We start from the raw sequence: 15,410 nt of genomic DNA on the forward strand, positions 1-15,410 counted from the left end.
CTAGGCTTTGTGCATATAGGTAGCTAGTTGAAAGAGAGAGGGTGCTGTTACCACTAGTTTCTCACCTAGTGTCTTACTGATATTATAGCATAAGCTTCCAACTGGACATCAGAAAACCTATCTTGTACAAAACACATTGTCAGCTACATAAAAGAGATTTTGGAAGTTTTATTCCTTAAGAGAGCTACCAGCATTGCATGATTGCCCATTTTCCTTCCTCACTCTCTTCTGTAACAGTTGACAACCAGCCCATCTTTTTTGTTGTTTTTCTTGAATGTGCTACATGTTCACACCAATATTGATGAAAATAAATAAAACAGAGCGATGGCTGCGATGGCTGACAGTCCTTTAAAAAGATGGGATGAAAATCAATGTGTGCTAAGTGCAAGTGGATAGGGAGAGTTAAGTATTGTAATGAAGTTTTGTGTAACCTGACCAATGGCAACAAAAACCCATAACAACTATGTGCATGTTCTCTTTAGAAGAAAAAGAAAGAAGAGGTCTCTGTTCCTGGAATGAAGTGGAAAGCTCCCTTTTAAAACCTTTCTAATCTAAAAGAAGACTGATCTATCTTTTAGGTTTTATTGTGGTCTCTGATCTCATTAATTGTAGCTGGAAATAATTAAAACCCATAGCAGAAGATCATAATGGAAGTTAGGACATTATAATATAATTGAGTACAATAATGTAGGCTTTTAGATATTGTTGCATATTATTGTACATTATCTGATTGATTCTTCTCCATTCTACAAAAGGCTTCCTTAGCAAAACTAAAACTTGTAGTGGGAAAAAAAAAAAAAAACAACCCCACAACAAGAAAACAAAAAACAAACCAAACCAAAAAAACTCTGATTACTTACTCCTTTTCCTTCTAATTCTGTGACAAAAAGTGAAAATTAAAGTTAGGGCACAGAGCGTGGTGGGCTGGTGCCAATCCTAGCTGGGGAAATACCCTGATATGGTGTGCAGTGTTGTGCTTCTGTAGTTTAACTAAAACTGAGTATGCCCTTCATAGGAGGGAGTTGACTTTTTCTTTTTTTTTTTTTTTAATGAAAGTATTTTCATTCATGTGAAATCTGGAAGTGCTTTGTTTTAATTTCTACTACTAGTGAGCTACTAGCATTGTAGAAGATATGGGATGTGGTTGGTCTCTGTTTCAGTCTTTTGTGTTAGCATTTATTCCGTGGGTTAAATTTTTTGGGGGGAATGCAAGCGAGATTCCACAGTTCATTAGGGGTTTGAATGTGCAAGAGAAGAATGCTTGTGTGCTACCCCCTCTTGGCTCACTTTCACTGTACTTTATTATTTTAAATGTGTTCTAGCACTTTCATTCAGTGGCTGAATTTGGCAGAAGCTGTATCAGTGTGCCATCAGACAATATGTTACACGCACAAAAGCAACTGGTTGTGCTCACTTGGACCCCTCAGAGCTATGGAGCAAGAGGGAATGGTACTCAGCCTGGATTTCCTGATGATGTTGCTTTGACTGAAAAAGGCTTTGTGTTTTCCTGTATATAAAACCACACGTAACAAAACCAAGAAGTAGCAGAAAATCTCTCTTTTTTATACTCTGCTTCTAAAATGCCATCCTTTCAAGCTGTAAGTCTCAAGCAAGGCAGTGAATGAGTAGATATCACCTGAGATGATTTTTGAAGACTCAAGTGCAGATCAGTGAGGGAAGTGATTTCTGGAGTTGAGTGTTTTGCATTGCTAATGTTTTGTACCTCTCTTTGCTCTGACCTTACTGGCAGCCAAATCCAGAAGGAGCTCTTATCTTTCTTTCTCCTCCTTCAGTCTCCATTGTGAGTCTTCTCCACTTAAAATTATAACATATTTTATTCCCCTGTTGAGAATCTGTTGAAAGTAGCTACAGCTGGAAATTTAACCTCTGAAGGATTTTTATTCTCATGGGCTGGAAAAGCTGTGCTTCACTAAAAGGTATCATGCACCTGTATGTGTGCAGCAATAAGGCTGTCACTCCTAGGGGAATTTTTCTTCTTTAAGGCTCAGAAGAGAATAATCTCTTTAGTATGTCCACCTTTTCCTGACAGAGTGGTGTAAGCCGAGCAGCAATGAAGCTGGACTTAAACATTGAGCAGCTAATATCATTACTGAAAGAGCATCATCTTGGCCTACTGGTTCTTAAAAAGGTGCCATGTCCCACTGAGTACTAGAAATGTTACGGAACCATTGGAGGAAAACATCTGCTTATAGTGACTGTATATATGGTGTTAAGAAAGAAACATGTTAGTAGATGTAGGAGTTGTAGAAGGTTTATTTCAGACTCACTGAATAACATCTGCAAAATTGCAACTTTGCAGTATAGTAATTAATTTTTTCAAATGTATGGAGATACTATCACAGCTTCCAGACTCAAAACCATAGGAGAACTTCCAGTCAAGATTTTTTTTTCTTGCACTAAGACTCATTTACAGCATTTTGCCTGTTGAGAAGAGGTTTTGAAAGTGGGGTATAAATCAATCAAATGCCCCTCCTCTCTGACAATGTAGGAGATGTTAGAGCAGTGAGTAGGGTGTTTGTGAAAATGCAACTGCTGTTCAAATATCTTGGTTTAGCTTATGTGCATTTTATATATGTAAATGTATACTGAATGTATGTTATCAGTGTTATCACTGAATAGACTGAGACTCACAAGAATGACAAAACCTAATCTTCAATGAATAAACTCTTTTGAAATAAATATAGGGGTTGAAGGAGATAAGTGGGAGGGAAAGGAAATTGTTGTATATCTACTAAACATGCCAAGGTGCATTACTGCAAGAATGACTCAAGCTGGTTCTTCCTGCTTATTCTAGTAAGTGAAGCAGCTAGCAGAGCATCATCTTCGGATTTTTGACCCTAATTAATTTGATTTCTTGGTGGCAGTGCAAAACATCTTAATAGTTCTTCACTAACGTTATTGAGTATTGGGGGCTCTTAGTGAGTGATCTGAAAAAAAATAAGACAACCTGGACCTCAGAAATGAATGCTTAATATGTACATTATCAAAATGTGCATTCATATATAAATTAATCACGTTTTTTGCCAAAAGTGGGACTACAGTCAGTCTACTGACCATGCATTAAGCTCACCACTTCTAGCTGGTTTTATCTACCATAACTTTTGTGGGCCATCAACATCAAATGGAGTAGGAAATACAGATTCCACTTATTTCAGTAATACTGAGTTCTCTGGGTTTTCTGTGGCTGAAGCAGGTTATTTATGCCTTTGCAATTTAAGGAGGCTAAATATCTTGTCAGGACAGTGGATGTTTATGTACATAGTACAAATTAAAGTTCATGGGAGTTTCCAAATTCATATTCAGCACATAAATTGATGGAGTAAGTTGTAGAGTATGCTAATACCTTATTGCTTCCACTTATGCTGTAATCTTCATGGGAACATCTTAATGGCTGTACAAAGGGACTAAATTCCAGTTAGCTATATAAAAATCCAATGCTGAATAAGTGAGTATGAGATTTAATAGAAATGTAATGAGTGACTCAGTCAGTCTGATTTGTGTAGGAAGCAAGTTTAATGGAACTTGGATAAAAAAAAAATTCTGGCTCCCATATGTGGCATTAATTCAAACAGTCAATTTTGCAGGGAATGCAACATAGAAGAGAAGGAGTGAGAATACTGTAAATGTTTCTCATGTTGCAGAAGACAACTGTGCAGGTTCTCATTGTAATAGAAGCAGAATGTTAGAGACATCTTCATCCCACTCCCAACTTATATGGCTGGACTGAGCTGGTTACCTGATTCTTTACTGGTGGCATCCACATGATCTCAGTTTATGAACGGCATAAAAATAGTAACATCAGGAAATATGAGCACCTATAAGAATACTATGTAGTATAGCTGATAGCAGCAAACAAAAATTATAGCTTTTTTCTTCTAGAGGGAGTGCCCAGGTTTTCAGCTAGACACTACATAAGTAAGTAAACCTTAGCCAATTATGTAATAAAATATGTGCAGTGATATAAGGAATAATCAAATCAGTTCAAACCTCCTAGTTTGTGCCAAGCACTAAATTTTATTTATAACATATAAATATTAATAGTATAAATAGCATGACACAATGAAAGCAAACATTTATATTGAGACTAAGACAGTGTATTTTTTGTTAATGTTTATTTCAAGTATTAGATCTAGATTCTGTAATTCTGATTGTTTGAATGCTTTAATTATAAACTGTCTTGCATTTGCTTATGTTTTCCATAATTCTCTAAGAATTTTCATAATTATTTCTCATAATTCCTCTCAGAAGCATTTCAAAGGTCTTTTGTGGTTGCATGATAATGTTAAACACAAGCTGGTCATAAGCATTCAGTGGTATCAGAAATCCATGCAGAGTAAGCGCCAAAAAGGCATATTCCTCCTTGTCTCCAACTGGCAGTATTCTAGGAATTCCTGATGTGAGAACAGTTCAGATTTGGCAGTGCTGAGAAGACATTTCAGAACATACAAAAAACAAAGTGTTTGGCTTTGGTGGGGGGCATTGTGCTTTAGCTGAGCTGTATTTCAGAGAAGTTTTATGGTTTTTACATGCACAGTAACCAATCTATCACGTGCTTTCAATGAAGAATGGGTTCCAATAGAACCTACAGTTCTATAAGAGCAAAGATGACTGGCACTTTCTTACTTGAAACTGTACATAGGTTTGAAATGTGGAAGCATATTGGAATAATTACCCTTTGGCCTAATGCCAGCGATACACAAGGACATACTCAGTTTTTGGAGTTGACTTTGCCATTTATCTTTTGGGTATAAGTGTTGCCAGCATGTGAAGACTGGATTACAAGAAGCAGGACTCTGTGGTTATAGATGCTGGCATTGGATGTGTAACATGGTGAAAATCTCTGATTATTTCTTAGATCAAACCAGGTGTATGATACTGAGGGAACCTAAAACTTGGTTTCTTCTTTAATATCTTTTGAGGGACTATCAAAATGGGTGTATAAAATTATCAGAGAAAAAGAGATTGCGTAAAGGGTAGAAAATATAAGCAGTGAAGTCAGGAAAGTTATGAAAACTGTCTCTAAGGTATCTCCAATGCACAAAAATGCCTGTCTTCGAAGATTTGGGTGGTTTTTTTGCAGTACTCAGGGCAAAAGCAGAACTTGCATGTTGCTAGTACACAGTGCACCTCACACTCTTATAATCAACACTTTCTGTCCTTGAGGACAAAACTGGGACAAACATAGAGGAAACACTCATCTAGAAAAACTTGTATCATAGAGGCTCTCTGTCCTTAGATGCAGAGAAACATGCTAATGATAGGAGCAGATGGCTGTCTGCAGGAAAAAAAAAATGGGTCTGAGATTAAAATGGGGACCTGGGGAAATTGACTGTGTGTGTAGAGCAGCCGGAGCAAACAGGCTGCATTTGTCTTGTTAAGCATCCGCGGACCTTCCACCACAAGGTGCCTTGAGATCTTGAAATGCTGTAGTGTTAGTATGAGCTTGAATATAGATGTAATTAGCATTTGTAGATCTCAGTAGTTAAGTGTAACAGCTGAATCTCTAGTTTGGGATCTTGTCTTGTTTTATCCAGTTCACAAATATGTTTTTCCTAAGTTATCAGCTTCTGCATTAGTTGCCTTACTGGTTGTCATGTGGTCCTATTGAAGAGACAAATATATTTGGAAAGCAGACATGCTCACTTGTCATGGTGGGTTAGGACATGCTTCAAGCATGACCACTGCCACTAGATGTAAAATCATATATAACCTGTTGGCAGCTTTTTATTCAATTTATTTATTTTCTTTCCCCACTACTGAGAATCTTTGAATGATGGTACCTGCTATGAAGGTTTGAGTGCTAGCTCTTTTTCACAGCTACTCCCCTGTCTATCTGTCCCTGAATTTCTGCAGCTGAAAGAGCTAAAGACAGTAAAGCATATGCCAAAGGTGCAAGTCCCATGAAGAATATTTTCTTCATGCTTTTATATATGTCTGTTACCATGTAACGCCATTTTTCTGTCTGGACATGGTATAAAAACTGATAGTGCAGTATCTTGTTCTTCAGTTTTGAGCAGTAAGAAGAATGACTACCCTGTTTCTCTGCAAGAGCTTTTTCAGCTCTGGGTGCCAGCTCTGTCCTTCTCCTCTTCTCCATTCCCCTGGCACAAAATTCATGTAATTCAACATGGAGAAGGGAAGGCTTCAGGGAGACCTCGTTGCAGCCTTCCAGTGCATTACCGGGGCATATAAAAAGGAGAGGAGAGGGACTTTTTGTAAGGGCAGATAGTGACTGGACTAGGGACAAAGGTTTTAAATGAAAGAGAGCAGGTTTAGATTAGATGTCAGGAAGAAACATTTTACTTGGAGGGTGGTGTAGCACTGGAACAGTTTGTCCAGAGAAGTTGTGGGTTCCTCACCACTGAATCACAGAATCACTAGGTTGGAAGAGACCTTCAAGATCATAAAGTCCAACCACCTCAACTAAACCATTGCACCAAGTGCCACATCCAATCTTCTTTTAAACACGTCCAGGGATGGTGACCACCACCTCTCCAGGCAGGCCATTCCAGTACTTTATCATCTTTCGATAAAAAACTTTTTCCTAATATCCAACCTATATTTCCCTTGGCACAGCTTAAGACTGTGTCCTCTCGTTCTGTCAGCTGCTGCCTGGAGAAAGAGACCAACCCCCACCTGTCTACAACCACCTTTCAGGCATCTGTAGAGAGTGATAAGGCCACCTCTGAGTCTCCTTTTCTCCAGGCTAAACAACCCCAGCTCCCTCAGTTGTTCCTCACAGGGTTTGTGTTACAAGCCCCTCACCAACCTTGTTGCCCTCCTCTGGACATGCTCAAGCATCTCAACATCCTTCCTAAACTGAGGGACCCAGAACTGGACACAGCACTCAAGATGCGGCTTCACCAGTGCCAAGTACAGGGGAACAATCTGGTTCTGGCCCTGCTCCTGCTAGCCACACCATTCCTGACACAGGCCAGGATGCCGTTGGCCTTCTTGGCCACCAGGGCACATTGCTGGCTCACGTTCAGCTGGCTGTTAACCAGTACCCCCAGGTCCCTTTCTGCCTGGGCACTGTCCAGACACATAACGCAGCATGGGGTTATTGTGGCCAAAATGCAGGACTTGGTACTTGGACTTATTAAACTTCATCTTATTGGACTCTGCACATCCATCCAACCATTCCAGGTTTCTCTGCAGAGCCATCCTGCCGTCCAACAGACTGACACATGCTCCCAGCTTAGTGTTGTCTGCAAATTTACTAATGAAGGACTCAATACCCTCATCCATGTCGTCAATAAAAATATTGAACAGAACTGGCCCCAGCACAGAGCCCTGAGGGACACCACTGGTGACTGGCTGCCAGCTGGATTCAGCACCGTTCACCACCACTCTCTGGGCCCGGCCATCCAGCCAGTTCCTAACCCAGCAAAGAGTGCTCCTGTCCAAGCCGTGGGCTGCCAGCTTTTCCAGGAATATGCTGTGGGAGACAGTGTCAAAGGCCTTGCTGAAGTTCAAACAGACAACATCCACAGCCTTTCCTGTATCCACCAGGGAGGTCACCTGGTCATAAAAGGAGACCAGGTTGGTCAGACATGACCTACCCTTCCTAAACCCATGCTGGCTGGGTCTGGTACCCTGGCCATCCTGTAAGTACTGCTTGATGACACTCAAAATAAACTGCTCTGTTACCTTACCTGGTACTGAGGTCAGGTTAACTGGCCTATAATTACTAGGATCCTCCTTCCCACCTTTTTTGGGAATGGGCATCACATTGGCAGCTTCCAATCATCTGGAACCTCACCAGTGAGCCAGGACTGTTGGTAAATGATGGAGAGTGGCTTCGCAAGCTCATCTGCCAGCATCTTCATCACCCTGGGATGGATCCCAGAGATTTTTAAAAATAAACTGGAACATAACTGGGCGTGCTCAAGGCCAGGTTGGATAGGACTTTGAACAACCTGATCTAGTGAAAGGTGTAGCTACCCATGCCATGGAAGTTGGAACTAGAAGATCTTTAAGGTCCCTCTCAACCCCAACCATTCTATGATTTATTCAGCAATTCAGTAATACCTCTTGCCAAAAAAAGCTACCCCGTATTTCATAAAAAGGAAGAAAATAAAATCTGCAACATACCATTAGGCTGCCTTCACTCGATATATGAAGAGTAGGAGAAGGAAAAAAGTGCTACTGTTTCGATCAAAAATTTAGGTGGATGATATCTTCAAGAGGATCAGAGGATACTAAGTGCTCTGACAATTGAGACAGAAAAACCCCAGATTTAACCTCCAAGTATGTGCTTTCACTTAGGAAACTGGAGGTGATTGCTAGTGTTGATTAGGGAAGATTAGTACCTAGCCAGAAATTGTTAATAGGAAACTTTTGGTTGAGTGTCATTTTAAAAAATTAATATAGGGGCAAGGGGAGGTTTCATTAGCAATAAGAGGTTATTATAAGCAGCCAGTTTTGAGAAGAAGAGCTTAATTGAAGAGCAGAGTCTCAGCCTCTTCTATAATAAGGCTGTTTGTTTTCTAGTTCCATACTTCTGCTCCTTTACCAATCTAAGCCCCCCTGAAACTTTCTGTGCATGCTCTTTTTGCTATTATTATGTATAAGAAAAGGGATACATGCTTTTAAAATGTTCTGTGCTTTTTCAAGCTACTTCTCAAGAACCCACAGAAATCCAATAAATCCTAATCAATAGCAATTGCTAATAAATCAGAAGGTAGTTGTGGTGACTATCTGTATGCTAATACTGTTTTTAAAATAAACTGGCAGAGCCGACTGCTGATTGATCAAACCTTTTGGTGTGCTGGGAAGACTGTAGTTGTGTGTGATGCTCTCTTGCAGAGCCAGCATAGCTATACAATTAATAAACTTCTTGAGCTGTAGTTTCACACATCTCTTTGGAGGCTCCTCCTTTTCCTTCATGTCCATTCTGCAAGACTTTCAGGAGTCTGATGAGCCCTGGTTCCTGCTCTCCATTTCCGTTGCGGATCTGTTGAAGGTACTGGGATCAGAAGTCCAGAGGGCACAGTAACACAGAAGTATTATATGACTAATCTGTAGCAAGTGGTAGTATATGTCAGTTATATGCTGTCAAAGGATATACCTTGGGCATGATGTGTTTTCAGTCTCATTGCTGTGTGATGTAAAGATACTAATTGCTGACGCAGTTTCAAGTATCTGATTTCCTCCCTCCAGGAGAGCTTCAGCTGCTGTGGAGCTGGCTGGCTAGCCATGTCTGAAGTTTCACTTTCAATTACAGCTAAGGATAAATTTGCTGGGCTTTTTTTTTTTTTCCTTAAACATTTGAGATATAAGTTTTTAAGGTGAAAATAAATATGCATGGTGGCTAGGTGAGTGCAATGACAAAAGCCATATCACCTACTTCTGCAGCTTGGCTACCAGCTTTTCCTCAGCTGACTAAACTTCAAAAGTAGGTTGCATATTTCTGCCACAGCCTTCTTCATGCACTTTTCATCATTTTGCTAGGAAGTAGTTTTACTAGTAGTCAAAGCAGTGTGCACTGGAGTGAGGGAGATAAACTGCTTGTAATTTATCTCCCCAAGATTTGTGAGTTTTACTTTGGAGTATTTTTGGGGAGTTTTTGTTCATTTGTCTTTAAAGGGAAGATAGAAATCAACTTGACTATTACTGTAGGTGTGAGGAGAAAGAAGCACCACCTTTACTCATTTGAGAATGGTGGATCTGGAATGCTATTGCTGTGCAGTGATCAAAAGGAGAAGAGAGGCAGGAGCAGCAAGTGAAAAATGGCTCTTGGTTTTCAAAATAAGCTTGTAGCAAATAGGAGGTTGGAGTCCTGAACCGAAGGATTTTCAAAATGGCAAAATTTTCTTAAAGCTTCTATATTTTCTATTTCTTTGGTGTTGGCCTCGAGTAGTTGCTTCTGTCTGATAGAAGCTCAGAACTCTGCATGGCTGGATGAATAAAACATATCCAATAATGCCTGAAACCTGTAAACAAAGCACTTTCACCTTTTCTATACCGTGGTTTCTTTTCAGACATGTTATTGTCCACTACTACAGCATGTCATGAAACTTAGGAGCACCCAGGGATGTATTGAGAGGATAAGTTAGACCATGTCAAAACAACATGTAAAAGCCTGGTGTGAAGACCTCAGGGATTTCTTAGGGAATAAATTTACCAGAGACAGCTAGAAGAAGAGGGGATAGGAATCATAAAAGCAACCTTTTATCTTTTTTTCTTTGTCTTTTCTTCCGCATTCCTTCATTTCCAGAAGGAAACAAGACAGTAGTTGCTGTTCTCTGGGTTTGTAACTGTTTCACTCACATCTGTGTCCTGTATTAGATGTGAAGAAAAGTGTTACAGAACAGCCAGAAGTTGGTTTTGTTTGGGTAGCTATGGGCACAGGGACACCGAGGAGGATGAGAAGTAAAGTTTTACAGCCCATGTCATTCAAGTGATGTGGGAATGGTAATAATGTGACATCTGTTCCTGATTGTCTCAGACAAAATCCTGCATTCACTTGGCAAGCAAACCCACAAATTGTCTATGCAGAGCACCACAAGATGCATCATCCTTCTGTATGTGAGGGAGTTAAGGCATGATGAAACTGAATATTGCAGTGATCCCTCAGTGACTCTGCCTCTCACAATGAAGACAGGAGTAAGCAGGTGTGCAGCTTATTTTCAGGATGACCTAACACTTTGGTTGAAGCAGCTATCACTGCTTACTTAGCAGCTGGGAGAATGTGTGACTGTGGCAGCACAGTCCCTTTTAAGTGTAGTGTTGTATCACTCTACCACAGGAGCAACATTGAAGCTGTGGTGGCCGACTGGTAGAAACCTCAAGTGTGGAAGAAGCATCTGAATCTCTTCCTGACAGTTGCCTTGGGATACCACAGAATGAAATGAGAACTGGAATCTGTTCAGCCCCTGTGCTGCATTTGATGCAGTGCTAATCCTTCACAAGTTTCCAGCCAATAAAACCTTGTTTATGGCATGGTATATATTAAGGTTTTTTGCGTAGGTGTCATTTCAGGGATAATTATTGCTACATAACAGCGCATATTAAATAACAATAATTTGTTATTACTGCTTAGGATAACTGCTTAAGTACTCTGAATTGGAAGGACAATAAAAGGTCAAGGTGTGAAATTACTTCCCTGGAGTCACACGCAATACAGCTGTAGAAGAGTAGCAGACTGTAGCTCAGTATCTCAGTTTCATCCTCATGCTGCAAAAGCAAGCTTGTTATTCTTTGTGTGATATTTTTTTAAACAGGTATGGTCTGTCTAGTGGGGCTTTGATGGAAATATGTATATTCCTGCTATCCATGTGTTAATCGCATGACCAGTGTTCCAAGCTCATATGCACCGATTCTCCCACTGTCACTCTGCTCATTTTTTGGTTTCCTGCAGAGGTTCTTAGCCTAGCTACAAACTTAATTGTTTTCCACAATGCAAAACTCCTTTTCTCTGAGGTCTTCCTCCTAATAACAACAAATTTTATTAATCATATATTTATTGTACCCTTTGATTCAAGGTATTTGATAAGCAACCACACTTCTTTGAATATGTTCTGTACCAATAGGGCTATTTTTGAAGTACTTTACTGAATGATTTCCTATCATCAACTTCCATTTACCTTTGTTTTGGTTGTGGCCTGTTAGTGACAAACAGATTGTGTGAAAGTTCACTACTAACTTAATTATCTTTTATTCAGTCCACTGGATTACTGCAATAAATGCTGATTGCTATATCAGTCTCTTTCTTACACTTTCTGCATTTGCACTGCAAATTGTCTGATAAAATGTGCCAAAGTTTTTTTTTTTTGTTTGTTTGTTTTTTAGTTTGCTCTGAATATCTTGACTACAATATTCATGATTGAGTCAATCCTTTAGAATTTACAATGTGGAGTTGCAATATTGACCTTAGAGTGAGAAAAGGGCTGCAGTTAGACAAGTTTTTCTACCTGAGGTTGGATATCTCCTGTACTCCTTCTGCATGACCCTTATTACAGGAAATGTCCACATGTGCCTTCCAGCATTTTAAGCTGCAATCTCAAAAGGCTCTTGTTTAGAAGCTTGATTAAGATTTTGGTGCATAAATGAATGGCAGTGTGATTCCTTCTCCCCATGTTGTGTTGAGTACCAGCGTGTAACCTGTTTATCTCAGCTTTGACATCTGTAGATAGAAGGTGAAGGTATTAAGTCTAAAACTGGTAAGAAGGTACCTGTATTCCTTTGTGGAGTAAACTTAGTTTTACTTAGTTTTGAATCTTAATTTTGCTCTTTTTTTAAATCCTACATGCGGCACAAAGCAAACTTTCAGGTTTTTGTCCAAGTCATGCTGTTTTCCCTTCTCACCTCAGCAACAAGAAGTGCTTTCCTTGACACATGCTGTGATCTGTACTTGAGCTTCTGAGAAGCCTGATCTGACTGTGCTGGAGTACTTCAGACTAAAAGATTGACCCCATGACTGAAAGTGGTTGAGAATCATGTATTTATTTATCCTCTCATGCCATTGTCACAGTTGGCTTAATTTCTTACAGGAAAGTTACCTTGAAGTAAATTTTCTGGGCTGTATGTCTGTGCCATAGCTTATGTTGTACTCATAGAAAGAGCAGTTTTCATTCTGATCTATTGATTTTGCATGTCCCTGATTTTCAGTGCTACCAGCAGCTATGAAAAAGCAGTGCATCAGAGTATGCCATGAAATGACCTCCAAGAGGGCTTAGCTGTATTTAGGAACTTAACAACTTACACTCTGCTAGCAGAGAAGAATGCTCTGTGGCTGTGTTAGGCTTAGCTGGTTCTCAGAGCAAGTCTCCTCTGATATGCTGTTTCAGGTGTGAAATTCAATGTTTTTAATCTGAGAGTGTTCCTTTAAAATAGTTTTTATTACATCTGTACATCTGTACATTTTTTTAGTGTGCAGCCCTGAATGTTGCATGATCAACCTTTTTGTGTTTCAGGTGTCTTTTATAAATCATGGCACATTGATATACTGTCACATCAATAAATTAAGTTTAGGGACTAACCTAAATAAATGCCAAAATCATTAGCAGTTAATTAACCTTCTGTATTTCTCTCCAAATTGACTTTGGTTTAATTGACGACGTGGGTTCAGTTCACTTGCTCTGTGCTCATACAAACAAACAAAATGTTCATGACACAGAACTAAATGATGTGGTGGGGGAAGTGGGAAAGTAAGGAAAAAAATGGAAAATATGCATGACCACATCTCCATCAGAGAGTACCAGTAGCCAAATATTAACTATGTGGTTGGGGCAGCAGAGCTGCCAAGGAGTGGATGATGTCTGGGACTTAACTGTGCTTCTCTTGCCCGTGGCACCCAGTAAGAATATCCTGTTGGGCTGAGTGGAAGAAGTTTCAGCTTACTAGGGTTTGTTTTTGAGTTGTAGTTATATATATTTATTTTTTCTATAACAACAACAATAAACTCTGAGTTTCCTAAATAGGCATGATAGCTCATAAAAAATATTTGCTTTTAAGTCAGCAAGGGGTTCTTGAAGCTATGTTCATTCATGTGTTTTTATTGAACTTAATAATAGATGATCTTTTTTTTGTTCTTGTCCCTTGCTTCCAAATCACAGATGGAGAGCATAGTTCATCTAAGCTTGCTAGAGAGCACGAAAATGACTTGGTGTTGCTTCTCCGGCATGACCTTAATTAAAGATGGCATTTGTTTGATATGTATGGTGAAGTGTGAAATGACTGTGGTTGCTTAGGTACTGGAGTGTTTTGTGCCCTCATCCAGGAACCTGTGTTGCGTACTCAGCCTCTGTGCTACTGTGCTGTGAGCTATGTTTTAGTTGCAAACCACAGCAGAGGTCTCCACCTACATTGTCCCAAGGAGGATTCCGTGAGGCTCTACACATGTGCAAGTGGTACTGATGTGAGTGATTTTCGAGATCTGACCTGAATTTGACTTCATGGTGGTGGCAGTTTGTTAATGCTTTAATGCAAAACGAACCCATTGGAGCTGTGCACCTTTAAGCCAGTTCTGCTCCTTCACATCATAGGGAAATGTCTGTTGTTGGGTAACCACAACTCCCTGATTGTGACTGCTCTGTGTGGGATGCTCTTTGTACTGATGGCTTAAAGTATTTTTAAATAACTTTTAACTAACAGAATCACAGACTCCTTTAAGTTGGAAAAGATCTCTAAGATCATTGAGTCCAACCTTCTACCAATCCTCACTTCGTCAATTACACCATGGCAGGAAGTGCTACTTCCAGTCATTTCTTGAATAGCTCCAGGTGTTGACCTCACCACCTTCCATTCCAATGTTTAACAGTTCTTTCCATGAAGAAGTTGTTCCTGATGTCCAGCCTGAACCTTCTTTGGCACAATTTGAGAGTTATGTCCTCTCATCCTGTCCCTGCTTTCAGGCAGCTGTAGAGAGTGATGAGGTCTCCCGTGAGCCTTCTCTTCTCCAGGCTAAACCACCTCAGCTCCCTCAACTGCTCCTAATAAGACTTATCCCCCAGGCCCTTCACCAGCTTTGTTGCCTTTCTCTGGACATCCTACAGCTCCTCAATATCTTTCTTGTAGTGAGGGACCCAGAACTGGACACAGCACTCAAGGTGCGGCCTCACCAGTGCCAAGTACAGGGGAACAATCTGGTTCTGGCCCTGGTCCTGTTGGCCACACTATTGCTGATACAGGCCAGAATGCCATTGGCCTGCTCGGCCACCTGGGCACACTGCTGGCTCATGTTCAGCTGCTGTTGACCAACACCCCCCAGTCCTTCCCTGACAGGCAGCTTTCCAGCTACTGTGTGCAGTAGACTTTTAGCACTGCCTGGGGTTGTTGTGGCCAAAATGTAGGCCCTGGCACTTGGCTGTGTTGAACCTCATTGTTGCTTCTTTTCTCTCCGACTTCCTTGTTTTCTCCCGGCTCCTTTTTCCCAGGGCACTGGCCAGGCGCTTCTGGGAGCAGCCGGAGAGAAGCAACAAACACCTTTGTGGGTTTGTTTGATACAGAGTTATTTAGAGAGCGCAATCAAGACCGGGATAAAGAGATTCAAGAGATTGGACACTTGTTGTGCAGTCCAAAGTAGGTTGTATTTGCTCGAATGCCACATGTACAAGTGACCATGGTCTGGGGTCGAGTCACAGGTTTTATAGGGGAAAATAAGAGATAAGGTGAAACCAATAGAACAATGCCCAGTATGAATACATTATAGGTAAAATCCAATGGGAATAGCTTCAGGGGGAAGGATGAATACACGTAAAAAGACAGAATAGAAACTCCAGCTTTAGGTTTAGGAAACAGAAACTCCCATTTCAAATTCACAAAGCCTTTTTGCTCCATTTGCGTAGCTGTGCACTACAACATTTCTTACTGTTGGTCTTGGCCCCTCAATCCAGCCTGTCCAAATCCATCTGCAGATACCCTCCAGCAGATCGACTTGCTGTCAT

General features: G+C 40.4%; 1 protein-coding gene across 4 annotated transcripts in view; it reads left to right on the forward strand.

Moving 5' to 3' along the window:
• The window catches only part of TPK1 (thiamin pyrophosphokinase 1), a 294,653-nt gene that overhangs the window by 78,085 nt on the left and 201,158 nt on the right, over window positions 1-15,410 (forward strand). Inside the window, exon 1 of one of the 4 annotated variants that reach the window (XM_053956092.1) lies at window positions 14,988-15,045. The exons of the other annotated variants lie outside the window; for them this stretch is intronic. The gene's annotated coding sequence lies outside the window, so the exon portion shown is untranslated. Of the gene's footprint in view, window positions 1-14,987; window positions 15,046-15,410 lie in introns of those variants that run through there. 4 annotated transcript variants of the gene reach the window in all.

This window comes from Vidua chalybeata, chromosome 1 (assembly GCF_026979565.1).
Source record: "Vidua chalybeata isolate OUT-0048 chromosome 1, bVidCha1 merged haplotype, whole genome shotgun sequence".
In the NCBI taxonomy this organism is placed as follows: domain Eukaryota; kingdom Metazoa; phylum Chordata; class Aves; order Passeriformes; family Viduidae; genus Vidua; species Vidua chalybeata.